This window comes from Cajanus cajan, chromosome 1, assembly GCF_000230855.2.
Source record: "Cajanus cajan strain Asha chromosome 1, NIPB_CcT2T_4, whole genome shotgun sequence".
In the NCBI taxonomy this organism is placed as follows: domain Eukaryota; kingdom Viridiplantae; phylum Streptophyta; class Magnoliopsida; order Fabales; family Fabaceae; genus Cajanus; species Cajanus cajan.
Genome location: NC_138517.1, coordinates 62,658,672 through 62,678,331, shown reverse-complemented (window position 1 = coordinate 62,678,331; position 19,660 = coordinate 62,658,672).

Below are 19,660 nucleotides of genomic sequence, written 5' to 3'. Positions count from 1 at the left end.
AATAAAATTAAATTCTAACTATTTAATTTAAATCTTATTTATTTATTTATTAATTTTATTTTTATAATTTAAATTTTTAAATATAAACATAATACAATGGTTTTAATTTTTAAATTATAATTTTATTATATTTTAGTGTTTGTAAAAATTATAAAAGAAAATATATTTTATTTTTTAAATTTATACCTATATATAAAGATAATTTCTTATTTTTGTGTACATATTATTCTTTTAACAATTTTAACCGTTGAAATAAAAATAAAAAAATCACACGATAATTATCAATAAAGATTACAAAATTATTTTGATTTACAAATTTTATTCTTAAAAATATTAAATATTTGGACACTATTCTCACTCAACATAAATCAAGGTTATGACGTGTTTTTTTTTTGTTTGTCCTTAGAGTACCTACCGCCCATAGCAGTGACTAATCTCTTCGCTATGTTGGAAGTACCTCAAAGAAGTTAATTGTAAAAAAAGAAGGACCATAATGATTAATTGAGATTCGACATCAACTTTATTAGAAGATTAATTGAAATAAAATAAAGTTTTATAATATTTATTTATAAGAAGAGAAAAATTTAAGTGTTTTTCCGAGTTATTATGATTCAAGAGTCTGAGAAACAAATTCAGTTAATTTGCGTAGAATTTTATTTTTATAATATGAAGGACCGTAGAAATTTTTTTACTCATTTTTCTATATTTTTAAATTATAATTTTTTTAAATTAAAATATTTATTTACTTTAATTAAATAATATAAATAATTTTTCACATGTTCAATAATAAATTTTAGACATCAATTTTGATACGTAAACTGTACAGATTTTAAACAATAAAATTAAAATCCAAATGATAAAGTGATACTAATAAGATTTGTTTTATTGACTATATTGGATCAATGAATTTTTGATTACGAGAAATCTCTTTATACTTTCTCATTAATACTATTTTTATTATTAATTAAAAATATTAAATTTTGATAGCATTACTAATATTAAGTTAAGAGAAATTTTTATTAAATGAGTTGTGGAATTCATAAAAGTTGTTATTTTGAATAAATTCAAGTAAATAATACTAAAATATTAAAAAGAAGGATTCATATATTTTTTGTTAATATAAAATGTAAAAGTTTGATTTTAACCTTTTATTTTTAAAACAATGACTTTTAAACTTTCATTTAAAAAAATGTGTCAAATCTTATTTGTCACTAACTTTGTCAATATAATGTAATAATATTGATGCTTGTCGTAACTCGAAAAATTAGATCTTATAACTAATGGTTTAGATTATCATTTTGAAAAATCTCATCAATTAAAGAATGTTTAAAGACTAAACTAATTCCTAATTAATGATTTTGAAAGTAGATTCATGAAGTCGCCACCAATATTTTACTCAAAACATTGGAAAAAGAAAATATCTTTTAAAATTCGAATAAAGGCCTTCATAGTCAGAATTGGGTTTGGGATCGGTTACGTGTAAGAAAGGTATTAAGCACCCCCACAACGCCGTAAATCGGTGTCCTGTGATGAAGTTAACATAATAATAAATAATATTTTAAATATTAATTCCCCTTTACATATGGTTATTTACATACTTGAAATTTAAATTACGAAATTTATCCTGCAACGTCTACATGATTATTTTTTATTCAGAAGCCCATTTATTAAAAAAATAAGGAAGTAAGAGAGAAAGAAGGATATTGATTGGAATACCTCTTAGTTGAGCTTTATTGGATCTTTGAATGTAGAGATCCTTTAGGTGCTTTTTGGCTACTTTACACACTACAACACGTCTCACAAATCTCAAGAAATACAAAAGGAGGAAGAAAGAGTAATTTTGAGTTATCTAGGACTTCGTAAACAATTTTTCTCGGTCTCTAAACAGTGTCTGACATAGCTATTTATGGATGTCAGAATTGACCAGAACGGCCCATTCCAGTTTCAGAACGGCCTATTTTGGGCTAATCTATTAAGAGCAAAATTTGAATCTGGAACGGCCCGTTAAAGAATTAGAACGATTCATTCTAGATTTAAATTTTACTCATAACAACCTGTGTTAGAACAACCCATACTAGATTGGGAACGACCCATTCTGACTTAGGATTTCTAGGCCTTTTGATGAGGTTGAAACGGCCCGTTCTAGACTCCTAATTCACCCTTATTGGGCTTTGGGCCTCCTGACGTCTTGTCGTCTCGTTTCTAGGCTTTCGAGAACTCTTTTTCTTCATGTTAGATGTCCATTTCCTTGTCAGTATGCCTCGAACGAAATCAGATGTCTACAGATGCCCCTCTTTACTTGTCCTTTGGGATAGCTAGGTATTGTTTTTCCAAAGGCAAGTAAAGACGTAGACATTTCCTTAAGGTCTTCTCTATCTCTTCAAGTTGGCGCTTCCATGCTGTTTCCTTCGGATAGGTGGGTTTACCTTGTCATTGCCTTTTGGAGTAGCTGAGTGTTGGATTGCGGATTCCGTTGGGTAACAAGGGTAGCAAACTATACACCTGATCTTCTATCTTCGAGTAGATGCTCCATGCCATTTGCTCTAAATGTTTTTCCTGTGATGGTGAGGTGAAAATCCATATCTTCACTTTTGTTTTGATAGTAGATGCCTCCACGTTGTTTCCTTCAGGTAGATGGTGTTTACCTATATTCTTTCCCCTTGGAGCAATTGAGTGTTGGGTTGTATGCTCTGTTGGGTGCTAAGGGTGATAAACTGTGCCATCTAGGCTTCGGGATCTGTGTGAATGCTTTCTGTCATCTCTTCTGTTGCTTCATCTGAATCTTTTCTTTGCTTGAACAGTGTGGATATCTCCACATTATTTCCTTCGGGTAGATGGTGTTTACTTGTATCCTTGCCCCTTGGAGCAACTGAGTGTTGGGTTGTATGCTCTGTTGGGTGTCAAGGGTGGTAAACTACGCCATGTAGGCTTCCAACGTGGTGTAGATGCTTCCTACTGCTTCTGCTTGTCTCATGGTAGTGTGATCTTTATTTGTAGCTCGGTGAAGAGGGAGTATGTTCTAAGCTCAGCCTCTCCAGGCTGGACTAATATTTGGGGCATTAGCCAACCCATTATGGAGTCGTGTACTGGTTTTTGAGGATCTAGTGAACCTTTTCCGAGTCGTGTACTGGTTTTGAGGGTCTAGTGAACCTTTTTTGAGTCGCATACTGGTTTTGAGTGTCCAGCAACCTTTTCTGAGTTGCGTACTGGTTTTCAGGGTCAAACAACCTTTTTCGAGTCGTGTATTGGTTTTGAGGGTCCATCAACCTTTTTCGAGTTGTGTACTGGTTTTGAGGGTCCAACAACCTTTTCTAAGTCGTGTATTGGTTTTAAGGATCCAACAACCTTTTTTGAGTCGTGTACTGGTTTTGAGGGTCCAACATCCTTTTCCAAACTTGTATGTTGAGTATTTCTACATGGCCTCTCTAAGCCTACTGCTGTGATGTTGTAGCTTGAGGAATATGGTGATGCCCTTGTTTGTTCGCTTGACTTGTAATGGAGACTACCTTAAGGATGACGGGCAAGAAATGCTTGATGTGCCCTTGTGTTAATGGCAGAGAAGTAAATAGATGACAGAGATTCTAGTGTTGCCCCTGCCATGTGAGTAATGTGTGATGCCTCTTCAGGTGTTTTCCTTGGGGATGTACGTGGTTGGCAGGAATCTGGTGTCATTTTTGCCAAGGTGAGTATTATGATGCCTCTCCAGGCGTGTGGTTGCTGCTTAAACCAAATTGTTTGTAGATGATTTGTTAGAAGTGCCCCTATGTTGGTGATGGTCAAAGGATGCTTGCTGTGCACTTGTGTTGGATATCTTGCTTTGGTCTCAACTGGTTCTTCTCAAGGATAGAGTGATGTCTTTGTTTTGGAAAGAGTTACGACGACTCTACCCCTTATTTGGACCTTTGATATCCAATAACCTAGATGGTTGTTCGTTTTTGGATGGCTTGGTTGGGGTATTTTGGTTTTATTTTCTTAGCTTTGACTTTTCAACATGTTTAAAGCTTGCTTTTTTATGAATTTTTTTATGAAAATATTCATTTTCTTTGGTGATGGTGCTTATTTATTTTGAAACCACTCCTAACTTTGGTCTTGTAATCCACTCATGTAAGCTTGCTTATTCCTCTTTGACGAGTTTTGTTTTGTCTTGTTGTTGATGTGTCCTTCTTTTCTTGGTGGCTATATGAAACCACTTGTATGTAGTGCCTTTGTTGAGTTAGGCTTCTAATGCTTTCTTGTTGATACATGGCCTTGCTTGATAGTTGAGCTTTCTGGGGCTTACGAGTGTTGAATTATCTAATTTGATCCTTGTTGATGAGGTTCCACATGGTGAATCCTCAAGAACACCTTCAAATCCTTCTTGGTTCCTTGGAAATATGACAAGGAAGGAGACTCCAGAAGAATCAATGTGACCTAGACTTGAACAAGCTAAGTCCGGAAGAAGATTAGCAACCTAGCTCTACAAAGAGAGGAGCTCAAGGAGGGTAGAGGTAGGTTGAGAGACTTTCGGAGGGAGAGGTTTCAAATGGTGAAAACTCATTCAATTAATCCAAAAGTGACTACAAGACTCGGCCATATAAAATATATAGGAAAAAAATTAGGTTAAAGTGTTCCATGGGTTAGCCTAAGGTTAAGTGAAACCATGGTATGGTTACTTAACCTTAGGCGCCCAAAATTTGAATTCAAATTCAAATTTTGGGAGCCAAACCCGGAACCTCCCATGTGCTTATCATTTGGCATGTGATTAGCTTCTCATTTGAGTTGCATTTAGGTCACACCATGTGCATGTGTGCACATGGCCGAAAATGCTTATCAAATGCAAAGCTAATTACATGTTAATGATAATTCACATGCAACCTTAATTAACCCTAAATTCCAATGACCTCTAAATGTAAATCCTAAGCTACAAGGCCGGAAATACAAGGCCCAAAAGAAAATACAAGGCACTAAGGCCCAAACCTATACTATCCCTAATTTAATGGGCTTGAGACAAAGCCCAACAAAATAAAGTGGTGGGCCTTCCTGGGGCTTGGGCCCACTCTTCATGCATCATCTTTGCCATAGCCCTAGTAGTTGGGCCCTTAGCCCATGGGCCTCCTCCATCATCCCCTCCCTCTTGAAGAGGATTTGTCCTCAAATCCAAAGCATCCTCCTCTTGGGTAGCTAGTCCTGTAAAAAGAGATAGATCAGAAACATTGAAACTAGAACTAACACCATACTCAAAAGGGAGATCTAGGACATAGGCATTATTATTGATTTTCTTAAGGATTTGGAAAGGGCCATCCCCTCTAGGACTAAGTTTTGACTTTCTTTTGGAAGGAAACCTATCCTTCCTAAGGTGTAGCCAAACCCAGTCACCTTCATTGAAGATAACTTCTTTCCTACCCTTATTATTATATTTTTGGTATTTTTCTGTTTGGGATTGAATATGATCTCTAACCCTCTCATGTAATTTCTTGACAAACTCAGCCCTAGATGTGCCTTCTTTATGAATAAAGGAAACAACATCTGGTAAGGGTAATAAATCCAATGGAGTAAGAGGATTAAAGCCATAAACAATCTCAAAAGGAGACATGTTAGTGGTCTTGTGAACCACTCTATTATAGGCAAATTCCACACGAGGAAGATAGTCATCCCATGACTTTTTATTGCCTTTGAGAATTGCCCTCAACATAGTCCCTAGAGACCTATTTACTACCTCAGTTTGCCCATTAGTTTGGGGATGACATGTGGTAGAAAATAGAAGTTTAGTTCCTAGTCTTGCCCAAAGGGTTTTCCAAAACTGGCTAAGGAACTTAACATCTCTATCGGAGACTATAGTTTTGGGTAACCCATGTAGTCTCACAATTTCTTGAAAGAATAACTTAGCAATGTGACTTGCATCATCCACCTTATGGCATGGAATAAAATGTGCCATTTTGCTAAAACGGTCCACAACCACAAAGATGGAATCCTTTCCTCTTTGGGTTCTAGGCAATCCAAGGATAAAATCTATGGAAATGTCTACCCAAGGAGAAGAGGATATGGGCAAGGGGGTGTATAGCCTATGAGGTTTGGTGGTAGACTTTGCTTGTAAACAAGCAATTCAACTACTACAAAACCTTTGGACATCTCTTTTCGTATGAGGCCAAAATAATTTCTCTCTCAAAAGTGAAAGAGTTTTCTCAATTCCAAAATGCCCCATGAGCCTACCCTCATGGCTCTCCTTAACCAAGAGTTTCCTAATAGATCCTTGAGGTATACAAAGTTTGTTTTCTTTAAAAAGATACCCCTCAGAAATATAGTACCCTTGATAAGGTTTTTGAATACATAAAGAATAAAAGTTAGCAAAATCAAGGTCTTTTTCATACAACTTTTTGATGTCATCAAACCCTAATATTTGAGAACCTAGGATGTTCAATAAAACATGTCTTCTTGACAAAGCATCAGCAACTACATTTGTAGAGCCTTTTTTATGTTGACCCTTCAAATATTTAAGTGATTCATGATCATTGTGGATAACAAATTCCTTGGTCACAAGGTAATGTTCCCAAGTTTGAAGGGCACGAACTAAAGCATATAACTCCTTGTCATAGGTAGGGTAGTTCAAGGCAGCCCCATGAAGTTTTTCACTGAAATAAGTTATGGGGTGACCACCTTGTAACAACACAGCTCCTATGCCAAGACCTAAAGCATCACATTCTAGCTCAAAAGTTTTAGAAAAATCAGGCAAAGCTAGAACGGGTGCTTGAGTAAGTTTATGTTTAAGTTCTTGAAAAGCTAAATTATGTTTTTCCGTCCATTCAAAGGCCACATCCTTCTTCACCAACTCATTGAGAGGTGAAGCTAATGTAGAGAAGTTAGGAACAAATCTTCTATAAAAGCTTGCCAAACCATGGAAGCTCCTAACTTCACTAACATTAGTAGGAATAGGCCATTCTTGGATGGCTTTGATTTTCGCGGGGTCCACATGAACCCCATTTTTGCTTACCACAAACCCTAAGAAAATAACATTATCCACACAAAAAGTGCACTTGTCTACATTGGCAAACAAGTGATTTTCTCTAAGAACAAGTAAAACTTGTCTTAGGTGATCCACATGATCACTTAGACTCTTGCTATATATTAAAATATCATCAAAATAAACAACTACAAACCTACCAATGCAATCCCTAAGGGTATGATTCATTAGCCTCATGAATGTGCTAGGTGCATTGGTAAGCCCAAAAGGCATAACCAACCATTCATATAGATCAAACTTAGTCTTAAAAGCAGTTTTCCACTCATCACCCTCCTTAATTCTAATTTGGTGATATCCACTTTTAAGATCTATTTTGGAAAATATGGATGACCCATGCAATTCATCAAGCATGTCATCAAGCCTAGGAATTGGGTTCCTATATTTTATGGTGATGTTGTTGATGGCTCTACAGTCACAACACATCCTCTATTTTCCATCTTTTTTTGGCACCAAAATTACTGGTACAACACAAGGACTTAGACTCTTTTGAATCCAACCCTTCTCCAACAACTCATGTAATTGCTTCTCTATCTCCTTGGTTTCTTGTGGGTTAGTCCTATAGGCTGGCCTATTTGGAAGACTAGCCCCAGGCACAAGATCTATTTGATGCTCTATTCCCCTAAAAGGTGGAAGTCCAATGGGTCCTTCACTAGGGAATACATCACCAGATTCTTTTAAAAGATTTTTTACCTCAAGAGGTAGAGAAGTTTCCAAAGAAGATGTGGTAGTGCAAGTTAGTGTTCCTCTACACGTGAGGATATGAGAAGATGGTTCAATAAAGAGAGAAATTTTTTGTAAAGGTTTTGCTTTAAAACTCTCTTCTTGAACTATCTCTAGAGAGGGAACATTAGTCTCTCTAGAATCCTCTTTTTCATCAATTTTTAGAAGTTTTTTTTTTCAACTTTTTTTTGTTTTCCTTTTTCTTTATCACGTTTGACCTTCATTTGTACTTGATCCTCCTTCACTTATGAAGGTGATAAAGGATGAAGCACAAACTTCTTACCCTCATGTGTGAAAGTTATTTTATTAGTTAGACCATCATGATGAGTTTGTTTGTCAAATTGCCATGGTCTCCCTAATAAAATATGACAAGCTTCCATGGGAACTACATCACATTTAACTTTGTCTTGATAATTCCCAATAGAAAACCCTACTTCCACTTGTTGGTTGACTACCATATCCCCATCATCATTAAGCCAATGAAGTTGATAAGGTTTGGGATGAGTTGTAGTAGTCAAGCCCAACTTTTCAACCATCCTAGTGCTACAACAATTGCACCAAGATCCACTATCCACTATGAGAGAACAAGCCTTGTTTGAAATGTTACATCTTTTATGAAATATGTTCTCTCTTTGGGATTGTGTATCACTAGGTTGGTTATTGAGGACCCTTCTCATCATAAGAAGTTCCCCATTGTAAGGGTAAGTAACCTTACATGACTCTCCCTCACTTGCTTCTTCTTCATCCTCACTTGAAGATGAAGAAGTAGTAGCTTCATCATGGCTACTATAAATGTCTTGGCCCCTTAAAATCATCACTTTCTTGTTAGGGCATTGAGAAGCAATGTGGCCTCTCCCAAGACACTTAAAGCATTTTATGTCACTAGACTTGGTGCTAGTGTGTGAGGTGTTTATTTTTTTTTATCTTTTTCTTTACCTTTGTCTAGATTTTTGGAGGGAAAAGTATTTTTCTTTTCAAAATCATTTTTCTTGCCCTCCCTCTTGTAGTTATCCTTAGAGAAAAAAGATGAGTATGAGCTTGTTTTAAAACTTTTTCTCAAATTTTGTTGTTCAACCTTAATGCAAAGTTGAACCAAATCATCCAAATCCCTATAAGGGAGAAGCTCAACCTTATCTCTTATCTCAAAAGATAAACCACTCAAAAACCTAGCAATGGTAATATTTTCCTCTTCCCTAATGCCAGCTCTCATTATGTATAACTCCATCGTTTGTCTATATTCTTCCACAGTCATATTTTTTTGATGGAGTCTTTGGAGCTTGTTGATAAGCTCCCTAGTGTAATAAGAGGGAATATGCCTCCTCCTCAAGGCACTCCTTAATTCATTCCAATATTGAATTGGAGGGTCATTATGGAGACGCCTATCTCTCACAAGTGAGGTCCACCAATACATGGCATGACCTTGGAAGCTTAAGGTGGCTAAGGAGACTTTTCTTTCTTCACTCACTTGGTGGCAAGTGAAGATTTGTTCCACCTTCATCTCCCAATCTAGGTACCCCTCCACATCATCCTTTCCATGAAAATAAGGGAGATCTACCCTAGATTCCCTTGTCTTGGGGTTCCTATGGATTCTTCTAGGAGGTTGTTGATAATGATCTCCTAAGGCTAAACTATCATGCATTGATTCTCCTATAGTGGAACTATGGGCGTATGAGCTATGTTGACCATGATGTTTCTTTTTGTCTTTTTCCTTTAATAGACGAATCTCCTCCTCCATAAGAGCAATTTGAGCTTCTCTTTCAAATTTTTCTCTAAGTCTTTGTTGTGATTCTTGCTCTTTCCATAGCTTTAGTGATCTTAATTCACGTGATAACTTAGCAAAATCTTTGTTATCACTTGAATTAGTATCACTATGAGGAGTAGAAAATTCTTCCATTATAGGTGAAAGATTCTTTTTGAAGAAAGAAGTTTGAAAAGCAATTTGTTTTTTATACAAGGTTAAGACTAAGTAATTAAAGGATTAAGTATACAAATTGAACTTTGGAGGGAGGTGAGCTACTAGGAGCCACTTAAAAACCAAGCCTCTTCAAGTAAAAATTACTAATCCCCTTTGTAGTTAATCTCTACCAAATTCTTTTCAATGAAAATTATTTTTGATGTGGGATGAACTATGATATACTAGACGTATGAAAGCAATTAAAAACAAGTATTAAGCAAGAAATTAAACTACCTAAACGTGTCCTAGGGTGAGAGCTTGAGAGATACCAAAGATCAATCAAGGACCACTCCTACCAAGTACTAACGAAAATTGATTAACTAAGGAGAGATGGTTGTGTACCAAAGACACCCCCAAGACACTCCTTTAAATGGCTTATTACAAGGTATGAATTAAATTTAAACAACCAAGAACAAGTGGCTTAGAAGAAATATGAAAACAGCCACCAAGAATTAGTGATAGATTAGTGACCAAATTTGCAACAAAAACTTTCAACTAGTAAGGAAAAATTGGTCTCTAAAATCCGTCACTAATACTTATATATTTTTTTTTAAATTCAAGTACAATTCAAATTTAAACTCCAAGAAATCTTCACGGATATTCAAGTCCAGCAGTCACCAAATTTCCAGCTCCAAGTGTTTAGTGTTTGTTCTTTTGAGTAGCCAAATCTGAGAGTCACCTTATCCTATCCTCCTCCTTTTCTTAGTCCTTTTTTGATGACCCTTGTAGAACTAGCTTCTAGGAAGATAAACTAGGTCAAACCATAGGTCACACTTGAGTTCAACAATGATAATGAAAAACAAGGGAAATTGAGAAGTAAGTAAGACAAGAGTAGAATAAGAGAAGACAATTTGAAATGACACAAAACAAGAGTTGACTAGGACAAGAAAGAAATGACCTAAGAAAGGTTCTAGAATTGATTCACAAAACCAAAAACACTCAAAGATATAATAGCTGAAAAAATTTATGAGGCAAACACAAGTTCAAATCGAGAAGACAACAAATGGAATTTCAAACTCCTTGATTGGCTTTTGCTTTCCAAAATTAGGTTTAGCACTTTTTTTTAATCACTTTGTTTTTGTATTTTCTTTTGATTTTTCCTCTATATATTTTTTTTTAATCTTAGGAGTTGCCTTTTTCTTTTAAACAATATGCAACACACTATTCTCGGTCACACTTAATTGAAGCACCAAAACCGGATTCAAATTTGAAATCCAAATGACAACCAAATTAGGTTAAGATGTAATGAACATGCAACATGCTTTTGATGCTTGTTTGGTTGCTTAACACATGCACGTTTTTTTTTGGCTCCAAATTCAAATTTCAAAATGAAACTCAAACACAATTTTCAGCACACAACAAGTTACACAAGATTAAACTCACGGATAAAGAAAAAAAAAATTTCAAGACATTTTCTAGTATAGGAAACCTAAAATTTTCTAGGAAAACTACTAATGAACTAGTAGTAGTTTATGAACTAAACTTGAAACAAAAATTATGAGCACACTCCAAAGGCTATGGATCTCGGCCAAATCCAGAAAATATTTTCAAGACTCAATTAAAACAAAATCAAAAGGTTCATACAAGCATAGCTAGGAATGATGAACAAGACAAGAACTACACATTACCACTAGACATGTGTCGCCACCCGCCGAAACGGACCTTGGCATTCGCGACGATGGTCGGACTCTTTTTAAGTTTTGAAAAATGATGGATTGTTAGAACGACCTATTTTCAAACTGAGACCTCATCGAACTAACAATTTTATTAAATGATTCACCAATCCATGTTAATCCCAAGCGGGACCCTCCATGGATTAGTGGTTTTCGCAAAAAGAAGGGTTCTTGGAGTCGCCACCAATGTTTTACTCAAAACATTGGAAAAAGGGATAAGGCAATTGATTTTCGCAAATCAACCTTGGCCATTACAACCAGAGTTGGGTAAGGGAGTCGGTTACGTGCGAGGAAGGTGTTAGCACCCCACAACGCCCCTTTCGGGTTCCCTATGACGGATTATTTTATTAATAATAGTGTAAAATTACTAAATTACCCCTATTTATTATAAACGGCTATGAATAAGATATCTACATGATGAATAAATTAAACATGCGATGCAACAATCAGAAAGCAGTAAAAGGAAGGATTTTGAAGAAGAAACCTTTGAAGCGTGCTTTTATATATTCAAATGTTAGGAGGCTTTTTGGCGCTCCCTCCCACTACACGCTCGCTCGCTCCTTCCCTAAAAATTAATCTTTACTATGGAAATCAAAAAGATTTCCCTTCGACTAGTTCGAATTCTCAAGCTAAATGCTCAGAACTCAAGAACTTTGTCGGATCGGCTCTCGGAGAGAATTCTAGGGCAGAACACTGCTCAAAAACCCCAGAATACTCAGCAAGAGGGTCCAGAAGTCTGGAAAAAGTGTGGAATGACGTCCAAATGACGTCCTATATATAGGGATGAGGCGCAGTACGGCCTCTGGAGTCAATACGGCCCGTATTGAGTTTTTGAACTTCAATACGGCCGTATTGAATTCAGTACGGCCGTATTGAAGTTCAAAAACTTCAATACGGCCGTATTGGTTTCAGTACGGCCGTATTGTAGTTCAAAATGTGCAGTACGGCCGTACTGAACTCCAAGGAGGCCGTATTGAGCTCCAATCTTCCCACTTCCTTATTTTTAGCTACTCTAAGACCTCTAAACCTACAGATAGTCATCCTATGGTCTTCTAGGAGTCCTTCTGGCTGACTTCCCTTCGATCTTTGAGAGTCTTCGAGTCTTATTTCCGACCCGGACAATTTTAGGGGTCTACAGCTGCCCCCCCTTTACTTAGTCAAACGGCTTTTTGGTGTACCGGTTGACAAGTAAAGGAGTTGACCCAATTGTCCGGGGAGTAGGCCATCCTTCTGACTTGTAGTGTCTTCCGGTGGAAAATTGTTGAGTAGCCTCTCTAGGTTGAGTATTAGTCGTCGCCTCTCCAGGCTCATGCATACCTCCGTGTTTGTGACGACGGGGGTAGCGTGAGTACTGCCTCTCCAGGTTTAGCTTCGCTCGACGCCCGAGCCAGAAGCTGCATACCTCCGTGTTTGTGACGACGGGGTAGCGTGAGTACCGCCTCTCCAGGCTTAGCTTCGCTCGACGCCCGAGCCAGAAGCTGCATACCTCCGTGTTTGTGACGACGGGGGTAGCGTGAGTACCGCCTCTCCAGGCTTAGCTTCGCTCGACGCCCGAGCCAGAAGCTGCATACCTCCGTGTTTGTGACGACGGTGGCAGTGTGAGTTTGCCCTCTCCAGGGTTAACTTCGCTCGACGCCCGAGCCAGAAGCTGCATACCTCCGTGTTTGTGACGACGGTGGCAGTGTGAGTTTGCCCTCTCCAGGGTTAGCTTCGCTCGATGCCCGAGCCAGAAGCTGCATACCTCCGTGTTTGTGACGACGGTGGCAGTGTGAGTTTGCCCTCTCCAAGGATTTGTGATGATTTTGTCTCCACAGTCCACGATGCTGCTTCGACGATTGTTTTTGATTTTTGTGCCACTGAGGGCTGGATAACGCAGGGATCCGTCTAGGGGATGTGCAGTTACTCATAGGTTCTTGTGTCCCAACTTTCCATTGCGTAGTTGGTGCCCACTGGGGAATTTCTGATTCCTTGGGGGTGCAGACACAAAGATGCTCTTTCTGATGTGAGCGGTGCCTTATGGTTGGCTGACGTCCTTTCGACGGTGGTGGAGTATCCCGGTTATCCTTATTCGGGTGACTCTTTTTGATTTTCTGGTTTTATTGCCTCTGCGTAGGCTGTTATCCACTGGGGGATTCTGTCGTATGATTTTGTCTCCACAGTCCACGATGCTGCTTCGACGGTTTTTTTTTTATTTTGATGCCGCTGAGGGCTGGATAACGCAGGGATCCGTCTAGGGGATGTGCAGTTACTCATAGGTTCTTGTGTCCCAACTTTTCATTGTGTAGTTGGTGCCCATTGGGAAATTTCTGATTCCTTAGGGATGCAGACACGAAGATGTTTTTTCTGAAGTGAGCGGTGCCTTATGATTGGCTGACGTCCTTTCGAAGTTGGTGGAGTATCCCGGTTATCCTTATTTGGGTGACTCTTTTTGATTTTCTCTTTTTGAAGGAGTGCCTCTGAGTAGGCGAATGATCTTGATGTTCAGTGTTCGGCTGAGTGCCGGATTCCGCTTGGGGAATGGTTATTGATCTTTTCAATTTTTCTCTTTTTGAAGGGGTGCCTCTGAGTAGGCGAATGATCTTGATGTTCGGTGTTCGGCTGAGTGCCGGATTCCGCTTGGGGAATGGTTATTGATCTTTTTGATTTTTCTCTTTTTGAAAGAGTGCCTCTAAGTAGGCGAATGATCTTGATGTTCAGTGTTCGGCTGAGTGCCGGATTCCGCTTGGGGAATGGTTATTGATGTTTTGGATTTTCCTTTTTTGGAGGAGTGCCTCTGAGTAGGCGAATGTGAATTGAGGATTTTATGTATCCCAGAGTATTATTTAGAAAGCCTCTGCAGGCTTAGCTTCACTCTTCGCTTGAGTTGGAAAGCTATCTTCCACTGAGGAAGTCTGAGTCCTTTGACTCGGATATTTCGTTTGGATGATCATTGCTTCCATTGGGGGATCTTATTGATCTTGCTTTGATAGCTCTTACTGGGGATTTGGTCCAAGAGTGTGAGCTGAGAAGTCTCTGGGGAGTATTATTTCGGCAAGCCTCTCCAAGCTCAATTATTTTGTATAATTTTTGGATTTTTTGTTCAGCCCAAGAGTGCAAGTTGAGATGTCTCTTGGGGAGTATTATTTCTGCAAGCCTCTCCAGGCTCAGTTATTCTGTACAATTGGGGAGTATTATTTCGGCAAGCCTCTCTAGGCTCAGTTATTCTGTATGATGAGGGAGTATTATTTCGGCAAGCCTCTCCAGGCTTAGTTATTCTGTACGATTGGGGAGTATTATTTCGGTAAGCCTCTCCAGGCTCAGTTATTCTGTATGATGAAGGAGTATTATTTCGGCAAGCCTCTCCAGGCTTAGTTATTCTGTATGGTTGGGGAGTATTATTTCGGCAAGCCTCTCCAGGCTCAGTTATTCTGTACAATGAGGGAGTATTATTTCGGCAAGCCTCTCCAGGCTCAGTTATTCTGTACAATGAGGGAGTATTATTTCAGCAAGCCTCTCCAGGCTCAGTTATTCTGTATGATGCGGGAGTATTATTTCGGCAAGCCTCTCCAAGCTCAATTATTCTGTATATTTGTTGGATTTTCTGAATTTTGCCTTTTTTCGTTGATTTCGGCTTTTTCTGTTGGAGGGATCTCAAACACACTCACAGATGAAGTATGCAGAGGAATGAAGATGTTGTGATGAATGAGAATGGGCCAATACGGGCCGTATTGAATTCAATACGCCCGTATTGGTGTGGACGTTATGGCCAATGCTGCCGTATTCATTTCGGTACGCCCGTATTGAGTTGAAAATTTGTTCATAACCCTGATTATAGTACGGGTGTACTGAACATGGTACGGGCGCATTGTTTTTTTTTGAAGTTTATATTTTTTGTTTTTTTTGTTTTTTTGTTTTTTTGTTTTGTTTTTTTTTTGTTTGTTTTTTCAATAAACAGAGAATAAGTGATCTTCCAGTACACCTATCATCTGTATGCATGTATGCGGTATGATGCACCTAATTCTATTTGATTCATTTTTCAAAAGAATTAACCGATGCGTTTCTCTGTTTGGATTTTTGCCATTCCTCTAGACGGGCTGTGCGTTGCCGATTTCTGTAACCGAGGAATGATGCGTGTTATATTGAGATGGGCGTCATCAACCCAGTGATCCTCCCCTTCCTTTAGAAGACGTGTCAACCCTCCTATTGACCACTATATCTCCATGTTTCCACTAGATTATCCTAAAATCGTTTGGGACAAGAGAGAAAAGAAAGGAAAGATATTTTTGTTCTGAAGTTTGTGTTTTAGAGGGGATTTATTTTTCAAAAATGGTTTTTGTAAGAATGGTTGGCCAAGGTAGGCTTATGTGTTTAGGCTTGTTTGATTAAACACTTATGAAGTTAAGAAAATCTTGTTATTGACGTTGTGATTTTGACAACTTAGATAGCTTCCCTTGAACCTTTCTTTTTGAATTTGGCTCATGGTACCATCATGGATTTCTTTTGCTTTTTTGATTGTCCTTATTTTTTGCCTAAAACACCCTTTTGTGGCGTCTCAGCGGACCTTTGTTTTTGTTCTTTTTTTGCAACCCTAACTTTTGCCTAGGTCACCCTTTCGTGGGATTCCTAGCGAGTCTTTTGCTCTTATTTTTGCGCAGCCCCCTTTTTGGGTTTCCTGCCGAGCTTCTTTTATTTTAAAGGATTTCTTTTTATCCATGATGGCACTTGTCGAGGCCAAGGGAAGGTGCTCCAAGTTGTCACACACACTTCCACATAAAAATGATGCGGGTTTATTATTATTAAGACGATTTTAACCTCATTCATGTTTATTCAAACAGGGTTAAAAATAATGCGGTTTAGAAATTTATTATAAGCAAGAAGAGAAGCAATAAGAAATAATAAAGAATGATTTTATTATAATCATAGTGGAAACATGTGCCCTATCAAGGCTCGGGGGTCGGGCTGTCCCCGAGGAGTAATCTCTAATAGTCATCAGGTCTATACATCCCTATCGGAAGGAGAAGAGCACTTGATGACGACGACCGGCCTTGACGCTTGTGAACCGGCCTTCCTAAAGATCTGGCTTAAAGAACGTCGAGAAGGATCTTGGTTCCTCTTCGTCCTTTGATCTTTATTAGGGTTGTATCCTAACCCTTGTTTCCCTGGATTATCCTTAATAATGGGTAGCTCGGGAATTCCTTGGGAATCCTTGCCAAGTCCTTGTCCAGGCAAGTATCCGTTCTTGGTGAGCATGTAGGCTACCTTCTTCATCTCTTGGGGAAACGTTTCAACATTGGCAATCTCCAATGCTTGGAAGGCGGTTTCTAGAGCTTCCTCTGCTGCATCCACGTAAGGTATGGTGGATGGCTTGCTGATGAGTATGTCATCTTCAGCTTGTATAGTCACCAGCTTGTCACCCACTATGAATTTGACTTTCTGGTGGAGCGTAGAGGGAACAGCTTTCGCATCATGAATCCAAGGTCGGCCGAGGAGACAGCTGTATGCGGGAGTAATGTCCATCACTTGAAATTCGACATTAAAGATGCTGGGTCCAATTTGGATTGGAAGATTGATCTCTCCCACCACTTCTCTTTTAGAACCGTCGAAAGCTCGAACGATCATGTTGCTCAGGCGCATTTGGACTCCCTTGATTGCCAATTGCTCGAGCGTTCTTTTTGGCATCATATTCAAGGAAGATCCATTATCTACCAAGACTTTAACGATGTGATATTCCTTGCAGTTGACAGAGATGTGCAAGGGCTTGTTGTGGTTCGGTCCCTCAGCGGGGATTTCTTCATCGGTGAAAGTGAGGTGATCATTAGCCGTGATGTGACTAACAATCCCCTCAAATTTGTCTTGGGAGATAGTGTGCGACACATATGCCTCGTTCAAGACTATCAACAGAGCTTGTCGATGCGGTTCGGAGCTTAGGATCAACGACAACAGAGTGATCTTTGCTAGTGTCCTATGAAGTTGACCACGATGGAGTACTCGCTCTGTCGGATATATCTTAACAGCTCGTCGGTCTCCTCCTCGGATTCTTTGTTTTCCTCGGTTTTCTCTTCTTTTTCTTTCCCTTTATTCTTGGGAGCTTTATCATGAAGATCTTCGGGAGTGTAGATCCTGCCACTCCTAGTCATGCCCCCAAGTCCAGCGATGTTAGAGATATCGCTGTCGGCAGAAGAAAGGATGTCGTATATCCATGGCACAGCCTTATTTGATTCGTAGGGAAAAGGCCTTGGAGTAGTGATCCTTAACGGTGTTGGACCTTCCCCTTTGTTCGTCTTGATTACCAACAACGGAGTTGACGTGTGTTCGCTTGGCACGGTTGTTGGCTTACACTTGATAACGAACGGCGTGCGATCCATTCTTTGAACATACGCATCGATTGATCCTTTTCTTTTTATTAATGTTTTTTAATGAATTACTAGGAGGGATGTATGAAATGCAAAACTAGATCCCTCCATGATCTTTGATAAGAATGCATGATATGAGATGATGGCGTTGAATATGCATGCATTGTGTTTATTCAACTAAGCATTATCATGTTTTCGGGATGCTCCTAAGATGATGCATGATATTGCTTGGTTTGGATAAATATCTCTTTTTTTTTTTGGATATTTTGTTTTTTGTATTTTTTGGGTGAAAAGGGAAACTACCTATATGAATGTGATGAAGGTAGATGTTAACACCATGTAATGGAAGATTCTTATTCCTATTTATTTTATTCTAAAAAAAAAAAAGGAATGTTGTATGTTTAAATAATGCAATGTATGCTCAAACAATGTCACATAAACAATGCACAAACAATTCACTCATCCACGAACAGTCACGAGCGAATCACGAGGTAGGGGTATCCTGCAGAAAAGTGCATATTCAAGGAGGTTCTAACTGTTCTCACTGGTCTGAGGCCCCCAAGGTGCCCCCATTATAGGGACCCAATTCCTCTCGTCGTAAGTCGATGGAAAGTTCCAACGCACTGTCGGACTTGAGTTCATGGTTATCACCTTGAGTGATGCTTTCCGACAACGGTCTACGGGCACCTATAGACCCATTCAACAACCGGCCGTACTAACATCCACTCCCTATGGCTTACCACTCATGCCCCCGGGTATAGAGGGAACCGTTGTGTGCAAAGGTTTGTGTGCAGTTTATATTTCAAACAATTGCGAAAATTTAAACACGCAACAGTTATTAAAGCCAGCTAGATAAAACATGTTATCATACAAGTAAGGGGTAATGAAGTAATTTTAAACTATTATTTTGAAAAGAATCCATCACTAAATGTGACTGACTCTCGAGGCTTCCCCAGTGGAGTCGCCATCTGTCGCCACCCGCCGAAACGGACCTTGGCATTCGCGACGATGGTCGGACTCTTTTTAAGTTTTGAAAAATGATGGATTGTTAGAACGACCTATTTTCAAACTGAGACCTCATCGAACTAACAATTTTATTAAATGATTCACCAATCCATGTTAATCCCAAGCGGGACCCTCCATGGATTAGTGGTTTTCGCAAAAAGAAGGGTTCTTGGAGTCGCCACCAATGTTTTACTCAAAACATTGGAAAAAGGGATAAGGCAATTGATTTTCGCAAATCAACCTTGGCCATTACAACCAGAGTTGGGTAAGGGAGTCGGTTACGTGCGAGGAAGGTGTTAGCACCCCACAACGCCCCTTTCGGGTTCCCTATGACGGATTATTTTATTAATAATAGTGTAAAATTACTAAATTACCCCTATTTATTATAAACGGCTATGAATAAGATATCTACATGATGAATAAATTAAACATGCGATGCAACAATCAGAAAGCAGTAAAAGGAAGGATTTTGAAGAAGAAACCTTTGAAGCGTGCTTTTATATATTCAAATGTTAGGAGGCTTTTTGGCGCTCCCTCCCACTACACGCTCGCTCGCTCCTTCCCTAAAAATTAATCTTTACTATGGAAATCAAAAAGATTTCCCTTCGACTAGTTCGAATTCTCAAGCTAAATGCTCAGAACTCAAGAACTTTGTCGGATCGGCTCTCGATGAGAATTCTAGGGCAGAACACTGCTCAAAAACCCCAGAATACTCAGGAAGAGGGTCCAGAAGTCTGGAAAAAGTGTGGAATGACGTCCAAATGACGTCCTATATATAGGGATGAGGCGCAGTACGGCCTCTGGAGTCAATACGGCCCGTATTGAGTTTTTGAACTTCAATACGGCCGTATTGAATTCAGTACGGCCGTATTGAAGTTCAAAAACTTCAATACGGCCGTATTGGTTTCAGTACGGCCGTATTGTAGTTCAAAATGTGCAGTACGGCCGTACTGAACACCAAGGAGGCCGTATTGAGCTC